This window comes from Tupaia chinensis, unplaced genomic scaffold, assembly GCF_000334495.1.
Source record: "Tupaia chinensis unplaced genomic scaffold, TupChi_1.0 Scaffold000256_1, whole genome shotgun sequence".
Taxonomy (NCBI): Eukaryota; Metazoa; Chordata; class Mammalia; order Scandentia; family Tupaiidae; genus Tupaia; species Tupaia belangeri.
The window spans coordinates 2,139,589-2,164,129 of record NW_006159736.1 but is presented as its reverse complement, the minus strand read 5'-3'; the positions used below and the strand labels follow the sequence as shown (position 1 = coordinate 2,164,129).

Here is a 24,541-nt window from a genome sequence, read left to right as displayed (position 1 = left end):
GAATGGAGGAGAAGGGATTGCGGCGTGACCATCCCCCCTGGGGGGTGATTTCTCGCTTTCTGTCTCTATGTCTTTCTCTGTCTATCAGGCAAGTGCACCCATAACAGAAAAACCCCTCCAAAAAAAAAAAAAAAAAAAGATTCATTTTATTTCACTTTATTCATTGTCATTATTTTATTTTAGTTTTTGAAGTTTATCAGAGAGAGAAAGAGAGAAAAAGAAAGTAAGAAAGCAAACTTCCTGGTCTGGGACTTGAACTGCGGTCAGCCAAGTAGGAGTCCAGCTGCCTTAACCACCACACCACCTGCCGGCCCTGGTAAATTATTTTTTTATATATCTGTAAATATCTCCATAAATTTAGGGATAACCAAGATGATAAAAATTAACTCCACAGTGATTACTCTGTAAGTATTTGTTTGGAGGTAAGAAACAGGGACATTATACTTATATAGTTTAAAAAAGTGTTAGTGTCAGGCCAGCAGATGACATGATGGTTAAGACACTGGATTCTCACATGTCCAACCATAGTCTGAATCCCACAGTTAATGGCTTAAAAATTATGCCGAGCACATGTGCTTGCATGCCCAAAATCCCAGGAGGAGAATGGAGGAAAAGTAACGAGGGGGATGATTTCTCACTTTCGCCCCGTCTCTTCAGTGAGCACACATGCCCTTTGGCAGACACCTAAAAACAAAAAAGCCTTGGTGTGATAGATGGATTTAAGTTTCTAATTTGTGCTTTTGAGAGTTATAGACAAACAGATCTTGTGTATGTGTGTGTGTGCGTACAAGTATGTGTGTGTGTGTTATCTTAGACAGTCTTCGATGTTGTGATTCTCCTGCCTAACCTGAATGGCTGGAACTCTAGGTGCAAATCACAGTGCCTGGATTTCTTTTTTTTTAGGATGGACCAGGAACCAAACCTGGATCTCTCCCATGTGGCCTCAGCCCACCAAGAAGAAGCATCAACCAGCACATGCTATCATGAGTGAGCCCAAATAGTTTGTTGTTGTTGTTAGTTAGTTTATTCATTTCTTCCACTGGTGGGAAGGACAGAGAGAGCTATCACCCCCAACAGGGTCTTGATGCTATGTTGCTTCCCTGGCCAGCCCCAGATCATGGGCACATGTCTGCCTGGCTTAGTCAGGGAAGTCTCTGGATGTGAACCTGGAACCTTCCCATGTGGGGTCTGCCTCACAGAGTGTTGTATTTTACCACTGCACCACTATTTGGCACTCCAGATAGTTTTATTTTTAGAGCTAGTCATTGTATTTATTTATTTAAATAATTATTTTATCTAACTTTATTTATGTATTTATTTTAATTAGACCAGAGAGGGACAGAGTGTGAGAGAGAGACAGACAGAGAGAGAAAGTGAGAAAGCAATCCACCAGGTCCAGGACTGGCACTCATACGTGCTGGTGTGATTTTCAAGCTGCTGAGTCCAGGAGTCAAAACTGCAGTCAGCCATGTGGGAGTCCAACGCCCTTAACCACCACGCCACCTGCTGGCCCCCAGATAGATCTTTCCTTTTTTAAAGGAAAAGTCAGGGGTCAGCAGGTGGCATAGTGCTAATGGTGTTGGACTCCTACATGGCTGACCGCAGTTTGACTCCTGGACTCAGCAGCTTGAAAATCACACCAGCATGTATGAGTGCCCAAAATGCCAGGAGGAGAATGGAGGAGAAAGAATTGCATGGCCATCTCCTTGGGGGAGATTTCTCACTTTCCCTCTCATTGTCTCTGTCGGGTGAGAGCACACACCCGATGGCAAAAACCTTTATAAAAAAAAGAAGTCAAAACCAAAACCTGAGAATCTGTTTTATGCCAAGCATTAAGTAGAAGCAATAAAGAACACAGAGATAATAAACATGTTGGCACCCTCATATCATGAATACGTTTTAGATAAGTCTGATAAATACTATAAAAAAAGCCACATTGAAACAAACCCCACTTAAAATCACTCTGCCTTAAATCAACCTGGGAAAAGCAGCAGCAATCTTATGATCCATTTAAAAAATTTAATAGCTCTTGCGCAGATAACTGCAGGAACGGCAAGAGAAGGTAACAAAATCCCTTCAAAGCTTTTAGCTGCTGTTCTAGATTCACTAACATCATTTTAGGAAAAAGTCACTACAAGGTGACTTCTAATGCATGGTTTTTGCTGATATCCGTGTGGTACATGTCAAAGAACAGAAATGAATGTAAGAGATGTGTAGACATCCTCCAAATGGACAAGCAAGAAATATTTCTCACAAACCTTTGCTTGACCATCTTTGTTTGAGACCTGGTCCTGTTAGTATTCCCTGTTCCTTTTTCTTTCTCTCCCCTCTCCCCTTTACTCAGTTGTATAAATCATCAGAAGGTTTTAGGTTTTGAAAACATTTTTTCTCTCCTCTTGCTCATGAGTGTGTCTTCAGAGTAAGCAGATTTTGAGAAGGGATGTACTGCCAGAAAAGCATTTAAGACTTGAATATAGACCAAATGCATATCCAGTCTCCGTGGGGGCAAAGGTTCAGCCCCCAGATTGTTGGCAGGAACGGTGAGTCCTTCCTGCACTGAGACTCCTCTGTGGGGGCTCTCGTTGCTGAGGCACTTCTGATCAGAGCATTGTATGCGCAGAGCCTCTGCCCAGCAGTTTTTTTAGCCTTCCTGCATGGGCATTGTGCCTGAGCCTTGATGGGGACTCTTGGCAAGCATCTAACTCCTGACTCCTGGCCAACTGCCAAATGATGAGCTGATACTTTTTAGTTTTTAGATCCTGGGATGGTTCAGGAGCTCCAGGGAAGGGGATGCAAGAGGAGGACCTTCACAGTCTTGGTGTCTCTTATCACATAGGGATGGCCAGGTTGTGCTGTGCTTGGACTCATCATCTATTGCCCTAATGCTCCTGCTTGCCTGGCTTCTTTCATGGCTGTGTGTACTTATGGGTTGTTGTTCGTACATACTTCTGACCCTTCGCAGGCCTGGCTTGATGCTTCACCCACCATTTGTCTGTCACCTGAACTAGAGAGACTCCATTCGCCTTTGACTAAGCCTGCCCGAGTCATGACAGGGTTGGCCTCAACTCGGGTGTTCTCAAAGAAACAGCAACTTATTGGAATTAAGTTGGATATAAAATCCAGCTTATTCCCCCAAAATAGCTTATTAGGATGTTAATAATAGCTGTAGTTAGAGGTTAGTTTAACCTTCCATCCTTCCCTTGTATAACATGTTAGCAGTTCAATTTGCATACATATTTAGGTCTGTATTTCATCCTCTTGTTCTTTTTTTTTTTTTAAGTTTATTTCTTTCATGAGTCTTGGCATCCTGAGGTCTCTATCACCCCAGCAGAGTCTTGACTCTGTGATCCACTTCCAGCCCTTGGCCAGCCCTGGATAATGAGCAAGCATGTGCCTGGTGTTCTCAGCGAGATTTGCAAATCTGAACTGGGACCTTCCCATGTGAAACTGCCTTGTAGAGCATCACATTTTACCACTGTAACAAGCATCCAGCCCCATTGTCCTCTAGGCTTATAATCTCGGGTTGCTTCTGATACACTGTCTGATAAATTGATTTTCATATTGTAATAGACTCTTGATTTCATAATGGGTATTGAAAGGCACTTAAGAATGCCCTTGAAAAAGACTCAGTGACCACCTGTTAAGACTTCGCTGTGCTTGTTGCAAATTAGTACAGGGTTGGTCTTTGCTTTTGTTTTTGTTTATTCATCTTTCTTTCCTTCTCATCTTTACCCCCTCACCCCTACCTTCACATATTCTCCTACACACTCAGTGGGCTCCACAGCCCACCTAGCTCAGTTGAGTTCTTCCTTGTGCTCTTTTCCTGGTCCCTTTTTTTCTCATCCCACCTCTCTGTGCTGCTTTCTGTCTTAGTGTGACTATTTACTTCCGAAATCTTGCTGTTTGGGTGGCTGCTGGCTATTTAGCTTCTCAGAATTTACTGCAGACAAGATGTAAACACCCTATAAAACCTGCTTCCTTATTTTCTATTTCCTAGCTTTTTACCGTGAAAAGGACATTGTCTTTGACATACACCTTTTAAAACATGACTCTCGTTATTTGTAGACGTGGTTCCTAGTGATAGAGTCTGTGAGTGGGTATGTCAGAAAAGGGCTGTATGCAAACAGATTGTTCTCACGTTTAAAGAATCATCTGTAAGCTCCCTCAGTCTGTAATTATGAAGGCTGGGTTATGATTTGCTGGTTGCAGTGCTATTTATAGAGCCTGTCATTGCGCATGACTGTTTGTGCCCCAGGCTGTGGGCCTGGGTGCTGAAGGAGCCGAGCTCTGGCTGTGGTGAGAGCTGATTGCTCTGTTTTATGGGCCGCCTTCCTCACTTGCCCTCCTTATTTTCCAGTGAGGCTTCAGTTTTCCTCTAGAACTCTTGTCTACTACCCACATTGCTTTTTCATATACTACTGCTTCTGTAGCTTAGTATCTATTTTTTTTTCTTTTTTCTTTTTTTTTTTTTTTTTTGGAGAGGTTTTCGCTATAGGGCGCGTGCGCTCGCCAGACAGACAGAGAGAGAGACATAGAGACAGAAAGCGAGAAATCACCCCCCCAGGGGGGATGGTCACGCTGCAATCCCTTCTCCTCCATTCCCCTCTCAGGATCTTGGGCATGCACACACACGCGCCCGGCGTGAGTTTTAAGCCACCAGGTCCAGGACGTGAACCGCGGTTGACTACGTGGGAGTCCAGCGACATAGCCATTACGCTAATTGCTGGTTCCCCTAGCTTAGTATCTATTTTGATGTATGACTGCTCAGTGTTTGACTGTTACCCTCATTTTTTGTATTGATGGATTTGCTGTCCTCTAGAAGCTCTTTATTGCTGATTTTTTCATGTCATCGACTGGTAAATGTGGTTTGTGTGATTTACAACTTACACATTTTTATTTATCTTTACATATTAATTTTTTGAAAAAGTTTATTTATTTCTTCTGAGAGAAATAAACCCAACAGGGTCCTCATGTTGAGATTACACTTGGGTTTAGCTGGCCTGGTCATTAGTACATACGTGCACCCAGTACATGCTCATGGAGGTTCCAGGATGTGAACTCAGCACCGTTTTTATATGGGTTCAGTTGCATTATTACTGCATCCCCATCACCATGCCCATTAAGTGTTAATGATGGTGCTTTAAAGAAATCAGACCTCATGTTTGTTTCAGGTCAGCTTATAGACTGACATGGAGAGAATGTGCAGATTTATTATGGAGTACCTTGGGGAACAACATCTAAGAGAACGAGGGAGAAAATGAATTGTGATGCATTTATAGGACAGTGGGGGAGAAGTTGAATTGTGCTGCATATGCAAGACATCCCTCTGATCCCTTGGGAAGTTTCAGAGTTGCCCCTAATTGAGGCATGCATCCCTTTTTCCCCATTGACCACTGCTGGCCCTTGGGGAAGGAGCATGCCCAGGGCCAGGCTACTAGCCCTTAGGTTGAAAGCAATTCTCAGATAGCGCTTTAGCTGAAAGCCATGAACTGCTACCACTCTCAGTAGCTGGGAATTGAATGTCTGGTTCACAAAGGGCAGATCTGGGTGGTGGCCCACAGCATCCAGTAAAATGTTATCATAGTTCTACATATAGTGCAGTCTCTGTCCTGCTTTTAATTTGATTTTAATCCAAATGCAGTATTGCATATTCTGAGAGTCTTTTAAAGGCTAAGTGTATTTAGGGCTGAAGTTTAAAGAGCTGAGAGTAGCTGTGTTCTGAACTTTCCCCAATGGTTTTGGTGACCAGCACCATTTGGAGAGCTGCCCTTGGGGGCAGGGACAGTGCAGAAGTTCCAGCTGTGGTCAGACCTGCTGAGAATGAACATCACCTCTGGGTGCTTCGTCGTCACTGCTCTGGAGGTCAGAAACAGGCAGGGAAGTGTGGAGAGTAGCCAATTTGAAAACATGTGATTCAAACATGTGGCCTGTAGACACATGCAGATATGTGCTTTTGTAAATCATTTTAGTAGGGCTATTGAGAGCGTGCTGGGCTTTGTCTAGTTGAAAGGATACCTCCAAAGCAGCTCTCCTTTGGAGCAGCAATAGGGAGGGTGGCCAACTGAAGTGCCAAATACCACACTGGATGGGAAGGGGTATCACCTGTGCATTTAACAAGCAACCTAGTAGTTTGCACGGATGAGTCAGAGGGTTTGATAAGATCCTCTGAACTTCTTGAGGGCTTTCAAATGGCATCAGACTCCCACACAGAAGTCGAGATACCGAGGAAGGCTACCTTAGAGAGTTACAAGTCTGAATAACATATACCCTGAATAGCTTGGGGCTCATGGTCAACTCTAAAGCACAAGTCAGTCAAGACACTTCAGTCAATCTGACCAACCATTCCTATTTCAACCTGGTAGGCCATGATTCCCCAAAATACATATGACCATGAGCTGACCATAAAAGCTGATGCTTTTTTGCCTGTAGATGAAATCCTGATTCCTATAGGAGAAGTTGCTGCAGTGCAAGGAATTGCATTTAACCTGAGAAAGCCAATGGAACTTGGAAAACACCTCTAGGAGTTCTATGTCAAAGGTTTTGATCACAAATTCTGTCTGAAGCGATCTGATGAAAAGCATTTTTGTGCAAGGGTGTATTGTTCTGGAAGTGGGCAGTGCTAAACTCTGTACCATACAGTTTAGGATCCTGTTTTACACAGGCAACTCCCTTGATGGCACAGTGAAGGGCAGGAGTAAGGTGGTATATCCCAAACACTCTGGTTTCTGCCTTGAAACCCAGAACTAGTCTGATGCAGTCAGTTAATCCTTTGTTCCCATACTGTTGAAGCCTGATTAGGAGCAAGGCCATACCACCTGGTTCAGTTTCCTGTGGCTTAAGGAAGTGTGAAGATACAACATGGCTGGTATGTTAGTCCCTTCTACAGTCTGAATTTTACCCAGAGATGAGGTGAAAATTTAGAAACTTTAGAAGTAATCCTGTGAATTAAAATCATACAAACAGTAGCTGTCCTGGTAATCAATTTGAATATTGATTTCCTTTTCCAATGACTGGCTCTAGGCCATGTCTTATGACCAGCTCTATCTCTGTGCAGTTCAGAGGACAAGTGAACCCAACCACAAATGTCATCATCTAAGTCTCAACTCTACCCCAAAAGTGGTGCCCAGGGTTCATGTGCTATTGTTGGCTCCATCCCTCCACCCTGCTGCGTTCCTTTCCACTTTTTACACTTCCTATCTATTTATTTATTTGGTGCCGACTCTCTCTCATTGCTTTTCTATTTCCTCCTTCTTTACCTCAGACCACCTTACTCTTGTGCAACACTCTGGATTTTTTTACAGTCACAAGAGCTGATTCAGCACATGCACAGATGGGTCTCTCTGCCTTTACAAGGCAGTAGATGATTGACAGTGAGGGGGCTGAAGCTTAGAGAGGGTGGGTGAGTCACCGCTAGCTAGCAAATATCGTAGCCAGAACTTGAATTCAGGTCATGAAAATTCAGGTCTCCTTGTCTCTACTATAGTCTACCAGAGGATTTTCAGGGTGACTGAAGAACAAAGAGGGGCCTAATTCATGCTCTAATTAGTATAGCAAGGGTTTCTTCTCAGATCATTTTTATAAGAACCATTAGGTTAAGTTGAACCATCTCTGAGTCTTAGAGGTGGTGTGATTTATAACACAAATTAAACTATCTAGAAAGAATATGTCCTATTTATTATTAGTAGTAGTAGTAGTTTTTTGGTTTTTTGTTTTGTTTTGTTTTGTTTTCCTTTATGTGAGGGAGAGAGAGGGAGAAGAGAAAGAAAAGGAAAAAGACAGACAGAGATAGGTACTTGTGAGAGTCTACCAATGTCGGGATCCTCCTTCTCCAGCCTCTCAATTAGCCAGGATTATAGGTACATACCAATAAGGTGTGCCAGGTGTGTTCAGGTTGGCCTAGGAACCAAACCAGCCTCTCATGTGGCTTCCAGCCTCCCAGGTGGTAGTGTGAACCTGTGTGCCTGTGTGGCTAGGCTAGGATCTGTTCTTTAGGTTCTCTACCTTTGGGGTTAACTGAGAAAGCTCATCCCAGCACAACCAAGGCCTGAGAAGGCAGGAAGGCACTGAAAACAGAAGCAGTGTCAGTGTGAGGAGAGCGCCTCACCTTCCCCTGCACAGCAAGGATTGCACATTGCACTGGGAGATGTTGTGCTATGGAGACGAGACTGGGCTTTTTCTTTCCTGGACAATCACATCATCAGTGACGGGCTTGGGTTCATGAATTCTAAAGCAACATAATGCTATACTTGTATACTACAGTAGATTGAATAAAACAAAATCTACATCTTAAGAAAAGTTGTCACATTTCTTTCTATGGTTTATTCTGGTAAAAATCATGGACTTGATAAATTCAGTCTATGAAAAAATAAGAATTTAGGCCAATTTCAATAACAGCAAAAAAAAAATCCTGCTTTACTATAGTCACTGTCCATAAAAATTCAGTCACTCAGTGGCTGACGACTTTAGCTCTAAAAAACAAAGCTGGAGAGGGAAATTCTGGGTAAAGGATTAAAACATATTGTACCCAAAGCACTAGGGTTGATAAATTTGCATAAACTTTTACTTAGTAATTACAGTCCAAATATAAAAAATCATCAGGGACTAGGCATACTTATTATTGAAAGCTCATCCCAGCACAACCAAGGCCTGAGAAGGCAGGAAGGCACTGAAAACAGAAGCAGTGTCAGTGTGAGGAGAGCGCCTCACCTTCCCCTGCACAGCAAGGATTGCACATTGCACTGGGAGATGTTGTGCTATGGAGACGAGACTGGGCTTTTTCTTTCCTGGACAATCACATCATCAGTGACGGGCTTGGGTTCATGAATTCTAAAGCAACATAATGCTATACTTGTATACTACAGTAGATTGAATAAAACAAAATCTACATCTTAAGAAAAGTTGTCACATTTCTTTCTATGGTTTATTCTGGTAAAAATCATGGACTTGATAAATTCAGTCTATGAAAAAATAAGAATTTAGGCCAATTTCAATAACAGCAAAAAAAAAATCCTGCTTTACTATAGTCACTGTCCATAAAAATTCAGTCACTCAGTGGCTGACGACTTTAGCTCTAAAAAACAAAGCTGGAGAGGGAAATTCTGGGTAAAGGATTAAAACATATTGTACCCAAAGCACTAGGGTTGATAAATTTGCATAAACTTTTACTTAGTAATTACAGTCCAAATATAAAAAATCATCAGGGACTAGGCATACTTATTATTAAAAAAAAAAAAAACGCATGTGCATCCTTTGGTAGGTAGTATCATGTAGTATCATGTATGTGTATTTGATGAAACAACATAACAGATGCTATTTAATCTGCCTAGGAAACTACAAACAGATGGAATAGACATGGCTGCCAGGGGGAAATTAGACTGACCTTATATTTCACAGACTAGGTTGTTGACAGAGAGTACAGATTAGCAAACCAAAACACAAAGTCAGAATTACTTTGCACTGATAGCAGCTGAGTGCTCAAGGCCCTACAGAGTACTGCAGAACAGAGACTGGCAACATTTTTCTGTAAAAGACAAATAGTATTAGTATTTTTGACTTTGCAGGCCATGTGACCTCTCTTGCAACTACTCAACCCTATTTCTGTAGCACAGAAGTAGCCATAGGCAATCTGTAAACGAATGGACATGGCTATGTTCCAATGAAACTCTGCAAAAAACAGATGGTGGATTAGATTTGCCCTGAGAGCTTTAGTTTGCTGATACCTGATGAGGAGCAGAGGTCAGGCTGCTGAGTTTCAGTCCTAGAAGAGATACTTACTAAACCTTAGGCCAACTTTTTTTGTTTTGTTTTACTTTTAATTGCCAGAGGACATGTGTGCTCAGCAGAGAGAGAGAATCCCGTCAATGGGGCATGGTCATACCACAATGTCTTTTCCTTCACTTCTCCTTTCCTTGAGCATCCTGGGCATGCACGTACATGTGCCTGGCATGTTTTTCAAGCTGCTTGCACTGCAATTCAAGCCATTCCTGGCCATGTGGGATCTGGTTCCCTAACACAGCACTTAACCACTATACTACTGGGCTGTCCCATAAGCCTTACATTAACTTTTTTTTGCCATATTTATTTTATTAATTACTTAATTATTATTATTATCAAAGGTTTTCTGCCATAGGGTGTGTGTGCTCACTGGAGAGAGAGAGAGATACAGAGACAGTGAGATGGAAAGTGAGAACTCATCCCTTAGTGTGGATGGCCATGCTGCAATCCCTTCTCCTCCATTCTCTTCCTCGATTTTGGGCATGCATGCACACGTGTCTGGTGTGATTTTCAAGTCACCAGGTCTGGGGCTCAAACTGCAGCTTGCCATATGGGAGTTTAGCACTCAAACCACCATGCCATCTGCTTAGCAGTTACCTAAAGCAAACTTTTAAGCATTCATTTTCTTAGCTGTAAAATTGGCACTAAAATAGTATTTACTGTGATCAGCAGATGGCGTAATGGTTACATTGCTGGACTCCCACATAGTTGACCATAGTTCGAGTCTTGGCTTAAAATTCACACCAGGCACATGTGCATGCATGCCCACAATCCTGAGAGGAGAATGGAGGAGAAGGGATTGTGGTGTAGCCATCCCTTCTGGGGGGTGATTTCTCACTTTCTGTTTCTCTGTCTCTTTGGTGAGTGCACATGGCCTATAGCAAAAATCTCTCTCTTAAAAAAAAAATTAAAAAATAAAAAAATAAAAAAAGAACACATAAAAGTAGCATTTACAGGGACCAGCAGTTAGTGTAATGGCTATGTCGCTGGACTCCCACGTAGTAGACCACGGTTCGCGTCCCGGACCCAGTGGCTTAAAACTCACGCCGGGCGTGTGTGCATGCGTGCCCAAGATCCCGAGAGGAGAATGGAGGAGAAGGGATTGTGGTGTAGCCATCCCTTCTGGGGGGTGATTTCTCACTTTCTGTTTCTCTGTCGCTTTGGTGAGTGCACAGGGCCTATAGCAAAAATCTCTCTCTTAAAAAAAAAAATAAAAAATAAAAAAAAGACATCCACACACAGTCCTGGCTTGTTTTTATAAAGCAGCAGAGTGTGGAAGGCATTTAAATGTACAGAGCCACAGATGGAAGGTGCTTGGTTCCCTAAACACTGTATGGAGCAGAGCACCTCTCCCATTTGTGACCTGTGTGTGACTGGGCCATGAGCACAGTATAAATTTTATATTATGTTTAAGTTACTGCGATTTGGGAATTGCTTTCTATAGTGGTTAGCCTTACAATTATAATCAACCATTACTAATTTTTAGTTTAATAATATGAGATTTTGGGGGCCGGCAGGTGGTGTGGTGGTTAAAGGTGCTAGATTCCCACATGGCTGACCGTGGTTCAAGCCCTGGACCTAGCAACTTGCATTCTCACTTTCTCTCTCTATCTCATACTCTGTCTCTCTTTGGTCAAATTGAAATAAACAAATGAATAAATAAAGTTAAATAAAACAATTCTAAAAAAATTATGAGATGGTATACACATGTATGTTTTCATCCATGATTTCAAACTTACAACTATTTGACCTTAGTCCTTAGTTACTGAAGTTCCTCAAAGCAGTTCATAAAATTGTTCATAAAGATATTAAAGCCTTCAGTTCAGAAGGCACCTGATCCATACGCAGGAGGAAGGACTGTTACACAGAGAAACCAAGAAGAATCTGAAAAGATGAGCCTTTCTGGGTTTCCTTAGTCAGTCTATTAGCTTAGATCATATGCTTTTTTTCCCCAACCACGTTTCTACATGGTTGTTTATACTTCAGTCATGCCATGCTAAGTCTCCATTAAAAAGCCCAAAAGAACAGGGTTCAGAGAAACTCTGGATAGCTAAACACATGGAGGCTTGCAGTAAGGTGAACAAGACTTCATCCATGTGCTGGGAAGGTGCACACTCCAGCTCCATAGGGATAGAAGCTTCTGGGCTCAGGACCTTTCTAGATCTCACCCTATATAGCTCTTCATTTGACTGTTTATTTTTTAAAATAACTATTTTATTTAACTTTAGTTATTTAAATCTGACTGGAGAAGGACAGAACGAGAAAAACAGAAAGAGTGAGAAAGGGAAAGTGAGAAAGCAAGCCGCCCGTCCAAGACTTGAACCAGAGTCAACTATGTGAGAGTCCAGTGCTCTTAGCCACCACACCACCTACCAGCCCCTAGACCATTTATTTTTATCTGTTAAAATATCCTTTATAGTAAACTGATAGATGTGTTTTCCCAAGTTCTATGACTTATTCTAGGAAATTAGTCAAGCTTGAAGATGGTGTTGTGGGAAACCCAAGTTGTAGCTGCTCAGTCAGAAGTTCTGGAGGCCTGGATTTGTGACTGGTGTCTGAAGAGAGGGCAGTCTCATGGGATCTGATTCTATCTCCATTGGATTACAGGATGCTGCAAAATTGCTTGCTTGCTTACTCGTGGGGAAAAATCCCCAGGTCCTTTGGGATCACAGAAGTGATCTGTGTTGATTGTTGGTTGAGAGGACAGGTGAAACTGAGTTCGTTTTATTCACAGACCGAGAAATTTATGTATTTGGGGAAAGTCTAAGGGTTTAGCTATGTGAGGTCTGAGTGCTGTTCAGTAAACCTCTCTGTGAGGATGGAAGTGTTTTATCTGCATCTTCTAATAGAGTCACCACTAGCCATATGTGGTGTTAAGCACTTGGAATATGGCTAGTATGCCTCAGGAACTGAATTTTTTGGTTTGGAGAGGTTTAGGGCGCTATACGGCGCATGTGCTCGCTGGAGAGACAAAGGGGGACAGAGACAGAAAGTGAGAAATCATCCCCCTGGGGGTGGCCACGCCACAGTCCCTTCTCCTCCATCCTCTTCTCAGGATCTTGGGCAGGCACACACACACACCTGGCATGAATTTAAAGCCACCAGGTCCAGGATTCAAACCAAAGGGAAAAAAATGAAAATAGGCTTAAATGAGGGGCCACTCTGTAGCACAATGGAAATGCACATAGTTCAGCCTCTTGGTTCATGATTAAAACATCTGCAAGAAAGGAGTGAAAACTGCATTTCCAATAACATTGTAGAAAACAAAGGGGGAGCCAATGTGGTCATTTAAATTTAAAGAAATATCCATATTACAAATACTTGTATAAAAAAAAGTATTTCTTTAATTCAATAAAATAGGAGCACAAAGATCAGGACATTCCACTTCATGACAAACTTTGATTGAATTAGCCAACATTACATTAGTGTTTTCTTTTTTTCACAGGGATTAAGAGTAATCAATCTGGAACCTTCATAGTTAGTTAATTTATAAAGCTTTCTTAGTAAACTATGCTAGGCCAACAGGTCACAAAAAAAATATTCAAAATAATATTAGTAGAAGAGTATTATTTTCCCATCTAGATCCTGCAGCGATTGGCACCAGTCAGAGTTCACCCTACTCCTGGCAGAGATGTCAGAAAGAGGGAAAAGGAAAAGGCCATGGTCCTTCACAAGAAGTCTGACACTCGGGGAGAGCAGGGTCTGGGACAAAGTAAGAAGAGAGTCCCTCCTCTGTTTAATAAGTAGAGATATCAGGAAAAAACAGAGATCTAGAAGTCTGGACCTTGAGGCATGGCCTGGCCCTTGACTATCTATCAACTCTCCCCTTCCTCCTCTCCCCGCTTTCCACTCCCATAGTGAGGAGCATTCAGCCAAACCCTGTACTGCTAGAACTCCTACAGGGATCAAATGTGCACGTACACCAAGTAAAGGAAATGGTGGTGGACTCTAGATTGTGCGCCCTTTGGAGAAGAGAAGCGTCTATCTCCCCGGGAAGAACACTCCGGTTGGAGAAACCCTAAAACCTACTCCCCACAGCTTCTGTCCTGCACTCACTCCCCGCTCCACAGAGACAAACAGAATGAGATCTGGGGACAGATATCAGGTACTAATATGGGTTTTCAGGTCAGAATTAGCCTCCTTATATGTCAGTTGATAAAACCAAATCATCTTACCCAAAGGAGTAAATACATCTGGGGTAAGGTTGTAGAATCAGCAAATTTATGCTGTCACTATCAAATAATGTGTCCCCATTTTAAAATAATGCTAAATTCTTTCCTTTTTTTCTTTAATTTCCCAGAGAGCACATGCTCCCACTGGAGAGAGACAGAGAGAGGAAAAGAGAAAGTGAGAAAGTATCATCCATGGGAGATGTTCATGCAACAATTCCTTCTCCTCCATTTCTCCCTCCTGTTGGGATTTTGGGAAAGCATACAAACATGCCAGGCATGTTTCTCAAGCCACTGGATCCAGGACTCAGAACTGCATAGTAAGCCATGTGAGATCCTCCTACCTTAATCACTACACCACCAACTGACCCAAGCTAAACCCTTTGAAAGAATTCATTTTAGACTAGTTCCATGGCCTGGTGGTTAAGGCAGCTGGATCCGACATGAATGACGTGCAGTTTGAGTCTTGGACTGGTGGCTTGTGAAATACACCAGGTAGGTTGTGTGCATGCCCAAAATCCCAACAGGATGGAGTGATGGAGAAGGGATTGCAGCATGAACATCCTCCATGAGTAGCGCTTTCTTTCTCCCTCTGGCTCTCTCTCTCTCCCCTGCTCCAGCAAGCACATGTGTCCTCTAGCAAAGAAAAAATAATAAGAAGAAGATTAGCTTTAACTATTAATGCAATTCACTAATAATCACAGATATATTAGCAAATTTCCAAAATTGTGTCTAAATGATTCAGCATGAATAGACATCATTTAATACATCAACAAAAAGAAAATTAGAACATAAAATACCAATTACCTGGAATGACAGAATACAGAGTGTGTGCAAAGATGTACTTTGGGCAGGTAACATTAATAGAGAAGTTAAGAAAAAGACAGCAGTGTCTATATGATCCTAAATAATTTCGGTGGCTAAAATGATTTCAAAGGATTGTAAATTACTTCCTTTGTCATCCAAACACAGACTGCCATTTAAAATTTTTCCAGCAGCTCAAGATGGGAAAACACTGAAGCTAAACATAATCCCAGCTCTATTTATATTTATACTATCCAGGTGGAAGCATCATAAAAATAGCTTTTATTTCCCTCAAACCTCATGATTTAATCTTTGGCTTTCAGGTCATCTTACCTCCCAACAGATCTATATTTAGCATCCCTTATTAATCCTTTTGATTCCCTTATCTCTTCTATCATCATTTCCTGAAACAGGACATAATTTCCTGATGCAGGAAGGATAAACACAAATTTTCTGATATAAAAGCTGAATTATTATAAAGCTAACAGAGGATTTTAGACTTTCGTAGCCTTGAAAACTGTACTTCTGAATTATTCTGATATGCATCTTCCGAGTAAGCAGATTTAGGAAGTGAGTGTGCTGCCAGAAAAGCATCTGCAATGTGATTGTTAATCAAATATAAATTAAATTCACTCTGAATGAAAACTTTATGTTTACTTTCAATATAGTGCAACTAGTTATTAAAAACTCATCTTAGTATGTGGGCCAAGACACTAAAATTGCTTCAGAGTCCATTTATCCTTTTGCCATTAACTTTCTTTTGTGCTTCTTTTATTTCTTTTAATAAACCTCATTCCATAATTCAGCTGGTAGCATTCCTTTATAAGATTTTTTACTATAGGGCACATGTGCGCACCAGAAAGAGAGAGAGAGAAACAGAGGAAAAGTGAGAAATCACACACACACACACACACACACACACACACACACCCTAGGGGAATAGCCAGTCACAATCCCTTCTCCTCTATTCTCCTCTTAGGATTTTAGACACACACGCACACATGCCCAGCATGATTTTTTTCAAGCCACCGGGTCCAGGACTTGAACTGCAGTTGGCCATATGGGAGTCCAGTGCCTCAACCACCATGCCATGTGCTGGTCCCCGGATGATATCTTTTTGAGGCCTATTATGTGTAGCACTGTGCTAAGCACTAGAAACAAAAGAAAACAGAAGAGAAACACACCCATAAGTGTAACAAGTCCAGTGGGGGAGGCAAACTTATAAGTAAATAATCCAGTAATGGTAGCTCAGGAGATATTGTGGAAAAAACGAGGTGATGATCAGTTCACAGAAAAAAGGGAGCCACTGTATGAGGAGAACCAGTGAGGATTCAACAGAATCAAGGACAAGGAGAGGTAAGAAAAGATTTCATTTAATGAAACCGATTTTCCATTGCATGAGACCAAGCTAGCACTAGAGTCTCATAAAAAAAAAAGAAAAAGAAAAAAAAAACTACCTAATTTTAAAAAACAAAACACAGAAAGCCTTAAACTATTAAAGTTAAATGCTATTTAAACTATTCCAGAACTTGGAAAACTCACAATTTTTACATATAAAGCAAATACAACTTTAAAATTAAAACTTGATATAAACTGTGCCAAAATAAAAACTTCAGACCAATCTCAGGTATAAATATTAGTGGGGGGAAAAAGCTCTAATTAAAATATCAGCAAGTAGAATCAGCAGCCACTAAAAGAATATAATACAGGTAACGAAGATTCATTACAGAAATTCCAGAAAAGTCCAATATTAGAAAATCTATTATATTTCATAGGTGGAGAGAGAGAAATCTGCTTTGACACAGAAAAACACTGAAATAAAATTCTGCAGTCAATCAATTAAAAAAAATGCAATATGAATAGATGACTCATGCAGGACTAGACACTTTCAGGAAAGTGGAAAGCATATTAGGTGCTTCAACAGAGAGGTTAGATAAAGGGAATTATTTAAATGGGTTTTTGGAAGACTGGAACAGCAAAAATGGGATAGTGAGGTAACTAGAAATAACCATGCAAGGAAGCAGCAACCACCTCTAGGGTTGGAAGGACAAAAGGAAAGAGATTAGGTTAAGAGAACAGGAGAGCTGGAAGGAGGGACTCCACTAAGGTGGACTTCATACCCGTGAGGCAAAAAATTGCTAACTGTGCTTAGCAACTCAGGGACTCAGAGGAAGGAAGTACCTCTCGGCTGGGTGGTGGAGGTGAGGGCACTGTCTGGATCTTATTGACACCTACCAGAGGGAATGATGATGAGGTTGGTTCTAGCAATTTAGGGATTAAAAAAAAAAAAAAAAAAAAAAAAGACTGAGGTAAGATACCTCTGCTGGGGTGCCTCTGACAGGACCAGCAGGAGACAGAAAGTACTTCCTTCTCCTTCCACTTTCTAAGTTTGCTCTAGTGTCCTCTGCCGACAGATCCCAGGAGGAAGCAGGAGTCTGGGAAATGAAGTCTGCAGAGCCGCAGCCCCAACACCAGAGAGCACTATATAAAAGGGTGAGGTGATGCGAGAGACAAAGAGTAAATGACCAGCACAGATGGATACTTCTGAAACCTAGTAAGAATGTACTCATCTCAACCCCTAAGCCAACTTCTGCTAAATAAGAGACACCAGAAACATTTTCAGGGAAATCAAAAACAATAAAAGGGGGCCAGCAGATGGCGTGGTGGTTAAAGGCACTGGACTCCCACAAGGCCAACTGAAGTTCGAGAAGTTTGAGTCCCGGACCTGGTGGCTTGCTTTCTCACTTTCTCTCTCCCTCCCTCTCTGGTCAAATTAAAATGAACAAACAAACAAACAAATAAAGTTAAATCAACTAATTCTAAAAAGAAAGAAAGAAAAGGGTATCCACTCTTATTATATATGTGTTTTAATTTTGTAGAAGGCATGTGAGCTCACCCAGAGAGTACAGAGAGACTGAGAGAGAAAGAGACAGGCAGAAAGAGAAAATAAGAAAGCATCCACCATGGGGGATGGCCACACTGTAATCCTCTCTCCTTCACCTCCCTTTTTGGGATTTTGGGCATACATTCTGCATGTGTTTCCAAGTTGCCAGGTCCAAGGCTCAAACTGCGTAATAGATCATGTGGGATCCAGTGGTCTTAACCACCACGCCAAAGGCTGGCCTACCTACTCTTATTTCTACTCTTGAACATTTTGTTGGATAACCTAGCCAATATTTTATAAGAGAAGTAGATAAGAGCTCTTCTCATAAGCAGCCTGTGGTGATCTCTGAAATAGGTTCGCTATTAAAAAAAATTTTTAAAAAAGGTTCGCTATTCACTTTCACCCAGAGAGCCCCACAAAGTCATGCCAATCAAGAGGTCCAAATCTTTGTGTTCACTTTAAGAACGCTCTTGAAACTGCCCATGCCAGCAAGGGGTAAGCATATCTGAAAAGCCGCCAAGTATCTGAAGGATGTCACTTTACAGAACCACAGTGTGCCATTCCGTCGTGAGAATGGTGGAGTTGGTAGATGTGACCAGGCCAAACCATCGGGCTAGACACAAGGTCAGTGGCCCAAAAACGGTGCTGAATTTTTGCTGCACATGATTAAAAAATGCAGAGAGTAATGCTGAACTTGAGGAGTTAGATGTAGATTCTCTGGTCATTGAGCATATCTAGGAGAACAAGGCACCCAAGATATGCCATCACACGTACAGACCTCATGGGAGGATTAACCCATCCGTGAGTTCCCCTGCCACATCAAGATGATCCTCACTGAAAAGGAGCAAATCGTTCTTAAACCAGAAGAGCAAGGTGCACAGAAGAAAAAGATATCCCAGAAGAAACTGAAGAAACAAAAACTTATGGCATGGGAGCCATAAGCCAGTATAAAATAATTGTAGATAAAAGTAAAAGAGAGAGAGAGAGAGAAGTAAATAAGAAATGTGAATGTTGGAAAGGAAGATATACAATAATCACTATTTTCAGATTATATGTTTGTATACCTGGAAAAAAACAAAAGATTTCACTAAAAACTACTACCAACAGTAAGATAATTAAGTTGGCAGACAGCACAATTAAGATAATGAAATCAATAGCTTTAACCATGGTTTGAATTCTGACCTGGCAGCTTGAAAATCACACCAAGTGCATATGCATGCATGTCCAAAATCCCGAGAGGAGACTAGAAGAAAAGGAATTGCAGCATAGCCATTCCCTCAGGGATTGAGTTCTCATTTTCCTTCTCTCTGTCTCTCTCTGGCAAGCACATATGCCCTACTGCAAAAAGATCCATTTTTAATTGCAACCCCAAAGATAAAATACTAGAAATAATCTTAATCAGAAATATGGAAGGACTATAAGAAAAAGTCCTTTCCACAAAAAAAAAAAGAGTTGAACAGAAAAACATATTATTTAATGAGAAAACTCAAAATCATAAATGTTTAAATTTCCTTCAATAAAATGAACATTTAAGATATCCAATAAAAATACTGTTTGTTTTTTGTTGTTGTTTTTGTGGGGAGGGAGCAGGTGGTAAGGCAGTTAAGGTGCTAGACTCCCACATGGCCAACTGATTTGAGTCCCGACTCTAGTGGCTTGAAAATCATGCCAAGTACATGTCTGTGCATGCCCAAAATCCCAGGAAGAGAATGAAAGAGAAGAGACTGCAGCATGGCAATCCTTCCTGGGGGATGATTTCTCATTTTTCTTGTCTCTATCTGATTCTCTTCTGCAAGTATATGCACCCTTTAGCAAAAATCTTTTAAAAACTAAACAGCGTAATTATAATACTGATATGAACAAAAAGAATAGCCCAGCAAGAGTATTATGAAATGGGAGGACTAGAACATATTACGAAACCTCAATAAGTCACTATGGAGGACCATGTATTATTTACCCAAAGTGAAATATATGCCCTTTTGATGTCCTAATTCTTCTGGCAGTTCATCCCACAGAGAACATTTGCACTCACGTGAAATGACTTCCGCTTTACATCTCAGCATTATTCATAATAAGAAATTTTATTTTTAAATCTCAAATGCATTAGGGGCCAGCAGGTGGTGTGGTGGTTGAGGTGCTAGATTCCCACATGGTCAAACATGGTTTAAGTTGTGGACCTGGCGGCTTTAAAATTATGCTGGGCACATCTTTGTCAGTGCCCAAAAATCCCAGGAGGAAAATGAAGAGAACGGTGTGGCCATCCCCCTGAGGGAACCAAAAATCTGGTTCCCCCTCATGTTCCCTCTCTCTGTCTCTCTCTGGTGAGTGCACATGCCCAATGAGGGGAAAAAAACTAAAATAAAAATTAAAAAATAAACTCTCAGAGGCATAATTCTCTTTCTGGGAGTTCATCCCATATATAACACTTGCATATAGATGAAATGACTAAGATTTTATATTTCAGTATTGTTTGTAATAATAAAATAGAAAAATCCTAAATAGAAAATGGTTAACTAAAACATGTTCAGGCATCCAGTGGAATACTATATAGCTACAAAAAGAATACTACATTCTATATAGAAATCTCTCCAGGATCTAGAAATTGAATAACACAAGAAATGAAACAGTGAACAGCATGTTACATTCTATGTAAAACAGGGGAAAATAAAATATATTTTTATTTCCTGTATATAGAAAAATCTTAATAAATAATAAGGATTCACAGAAACTAAGCAGAGTGATTACTAGGAGATTTCTTGTTCCCTAAATAAGAAACAAGAATGGGATGGAGAATTCTCACAGGGTCAACCCACAGTAGCACAAGCAGGAGGGTGCCACCATGCAATGGCTGAGGCAGTATGGGAGAGAAACCCCAGTTCGATTCCCAGACCAATTTAAACAGGCAAGTGGAGGTGGCGTGCGCCCGTGTTCATAGATAGCTGGGAGGCCAGACAGGAGGATCATAAAGTGGTGCGACCTGTCAAACATCTCCCTGTCATTATTAAAAAAAAAAAAAAAATCTCACCAACATATTTTTATGTGTTTTATTTGAATCATGTGAATAATTTACCTTTCCAAAATTTAAGTAAGCAGGAACAGCAAATGCTACTAAACTAAATCTTCCTCTACAGGGGAGAGATACCAAGAAACTAAAAAGGTTGCTGTTTCTCTGCTTCCCCAACTCCATTATTAAAATCATTTATGAACTAATAGAACCAGGTTTCGTATGCTGCAATTATACACGGTGATTGAACATAAAAAATAAAATAAATAAAAAATAAATGTTTAAAAAGAATTCTAAAACAGAAAAAAAAATGGAAAAAGAAAACAAACCATACACATATCTAATTTACTCATTATTCCTACACAAAAGGTTTTGAAAATTCTTAGGAAAATGAAGGCATAATCAAAGAGAAGAAAAGCATCAATAATGAATGATAAATTTTTCAATCTGATCACACATCACTGTATGATAAAGGAAACAAAAATCTGGTTCCTCAAAGGTAAAAACAATTCGAATTCAACCTAATTATGCTCCATTTAAGTTTCTGACAGAAGGGCCGCTCCAGGCAGTTGGGTTAGTAAAACTAAGCCCTCCAAACCTAACGGTTTAGAGTAAGCTGCCCTCTAGCCTCTGGTAGTTCCAGATGGGTAAAGGCCAGATAAAGAAGGTGATAATGGTTTATAGGTGTTCTGGCCTCCTCTTCTAGGTCTTAGTGCCCAGCCAAGGGGCATACGCTGTATCTTGTTTTTTATGGGGTCTTAACCTTGGGATCTATAAAAGTAGTTACTGCAAAAGTCTTAGCTAGAATCCAGCTGCTGAAAGGATCTAGAACAAGAGTTAACATCAGGCCAGCCCTACAGCCCAGTGGTTTTGGGAGCCATACACCACATAGCCAACTGTGGTCTGAATCCCGACCTTGGTGGCTTAAAAAACATGCAGGGCATGTATGCAAAAGGTCCAAAATCCCAACAAGATGAAGAAAAGGAGGAAAATGATCATCGTGGACCATGCCTCTTTAGAGAAGTCCTTTCTCACTCTTCCTCTCTCTCTGGTGAGTGCACACACCCTCTAATAATTATGAAGAAGAAAAAGAACAGCTTCAAAGACGGGAGAGCTTGAAGGAAACGAAGGCATATTTTCCTCACCTTTTATAGGCAGCCCTCTTTTGTTTTCTTGAAAACAAAACAAAACAAAAAAGTTAAAAACATGTTTTCTTGAAAGCAGAAAAGAAATAAAATGTAAAGAAATCTCATGAGAGACTTAGATTTGGGGCTAGAAACTAAAATATGAGATTAAAAATCCTTAGCTTTAGCTCCCCTTTTGTCATCTTCAATGACAGAGTTCTAGAATTCCATGCCTATCCCTTGCTTTTTGTTTTGTTTTGTTTTCCCCTATCTGATAAGATAGACTTTAAAAGGGCTTAAATTCAGTGAGCCTGCATTGGAGGCTAAGAATTGCCCCTTTGAGCACACCTGATAGATTTTTTTATATCTTTGTCTCAAGTGGATTGCTGTATGAGACCTAACTTGGTTATCACCAGCATTAGCAATTATTTTTTCCAATGTGCACTCATTTATATACAAAAGATACCAAAAAAGCAACAAAATATTCAAATAATTGCTCAAGCGCTGCTGAACAAAGATAGTAATGTTGCTGAAACTGGTTACAGGCAGACATCTCTCAAAATAATCCTTTGTCACTACTGAATGACATAATCCAAAATCCTGGCAAGAAAACCTGTTTAGGATGGCATTATATACTATGTGAGAAGAAAGATTATATACACAGTCAGACACTGAACACAGCACAACCCCTTGTATTGTGGAATTCAAAATGCAAACATCCCACTAGGACCCTGTCAGTCATTTATAATCTAGCATAAATTATGCTAAAGTGATAATCTTCTAATTACATCTGGCTGCAGCCAGATTCTTTAGCATGACATGGTATTCTGGTTGCAGCTACAGGTAGACATTTAGAAAAGAAAGACAAAGAGCATTTCAGCTCAGGGGGCACTCAAGGGTAGGTCAAGCCTAAGTAAGGCCTTGAGTAAGATGCTCTGGGTTGGGGCCAGCAGGGGGCATGGTGATTAAGGCACAGGACTCCCACATGGCCAACAAAAGTTTGGGTCCCAGACCTGGCAGCTTCAAAATCACACCAGGTATGGGTGTGTGTGTACGCGTGCCCAAGATCCCAGGAGAAAAATGGAGGAAAAGGGATTGCAGAATGGGCCATATCCCTCTGGGGATGATTTCTCACTTTCTTTGTGTCTGTTTCTCTCTCTCTATCTCTTTCTCTCTCTCTCCCCCTCCCTCTCTCTCTGTGATCACATGTACCCTATGGCAAAAATCTTTTAAAAAAAAAAAAATTGGTGATGATGTTCTGGAAAGCCAAAGAAAGGGCATGAGAATAACAGGTATCTAGTGGGAGGAAGAAGAGTGGAAAAGAGAGAGGGAAAATAGCAGAACCAAATTCCAACTACCTTGTGTTTTCTCAAATATGCCTAGTGACTCCAATTATTGGACCCACTTAATTCCATTCATTCATTTAACAAATATTCAACAAATAGTGAGAAAGGACCTATTCCATGCCAGACGCTACAGAAGGCTATGGAACAAGACGAAAATGACAAAAGTTCCTGCACTGGGAAGATATATGCGTAAATCCCCACATCTGGCAACTTTATCCGATAGCAGAGGAGATGTTTGGGAGGATCAAGGGAAGATTATAAGATAAAAGGATGGAATGGTCACGTTTAATTTTCATTTTTAAGTATGAAAGGAGTGCGTCATGAAAAAAAGGTGGAAGGGACCCGCAGTTAGCGTAATGGCTATGTTGCTGGACTCCCATATAGTTGACCGTGGTTCGCGTCCGGGACCTGGTGGCTTAAAACTTACGCCGGGTGCGTGTGTGTGCGTGCCCAAGATCCCGAGAGGAGAATGAAGGGATTGCAGCGTGGCCATCCCCCCTGGGGGTGATTTCTCGCTTTCTATCTCTCTGTCTCTCTGTCTGTCTGGCGAGCGCACGCGCCTTATAGCAAAAACCTCTCCAAAAAAAAAAAAAAAAGGTGGAGCAGACGAATTTCAACATAAGCAGTGGCAAGAAAGCAGAAAAGGTCAGGGACATCAAGCACCTGGGTCTCTGAGTTTAGGCTATGCCTGCGTTAGAGCTATGTTGGAGCCAGGCTGAGAAAAGGTGTGCTAATCCTGTACGCAACAGGAAAACTATTAAGGAAAGGGAGCAAGAGATGGGAACTGATTATAAATAGATAGCTGACTGCCCACAGCATAATAAAAGGTGAACCGGAAGCCAGAGCCAAGGAAACTAGAGAACAGGCTGATTGTGGGAGCCGGCTCCTACAACTGCCTAAAAGCTTTGAAGCTTTTACACTTGTCACTATTGCAAACGATTTTCATGAAACGTTACTCATCTTTCCAACTACTGCCCTCATCCAGTGACTATGTAATTTATCTTCTAAATAAGGACTTTTTAAAAGATTAATGGAGGACACTAATCAGATGGGATATAAAACAATAGGTACAAACTCAAATTCTCCCTGGCAAAAGGGGCAATAGAATCTACCTGTCACTGGGGATTATTATTTTGATCCAAAAAAAATGACTACTCTCGCTTTTCCATTTAGTTTAGTTTTGGTTTTAATTTGGAAAGCTACTAGTAAAAAGTTACTTTTTTCTATGCTCTAAGCTTATAAATTCTAGCATGCTAGCTGTTAATGCTTTAGCTCAAAGGGGGAACAATTTATTAATTTGTCAGTCATCTGCCATCAGTGCACTTTAGTGTGTGTGAGAGAGTATAAGGAGAGAGAAAGAGGGAGGGAGGGAGAGAGAAAAAAACAGAAGACAGGAGGGGGGAAAAAGGGAAGAAAGGAGGGAGAGAACACACACC

The 24,541-nt window shown here is 41.0% G+C and overlaps 1 protein-coding gene and 1 pseudogene across 1 annotated transcript in view; one reads left to right on the top strand and one right to left on the bottom strand.

The window, feature by feature from the left end:
• Window positions 1-24,541, bottom strand: part of DST (dystonin) — a 576,919-nt gene that overhangs the window by 519,871 nt on the left and 32,507 nt on the right. The window lies entirely within an intron of this gene.
• Window positions 2,483-6,849, top strand: LOC106734933 (aldose 1-epimerase-like; annotated as a pseudogene).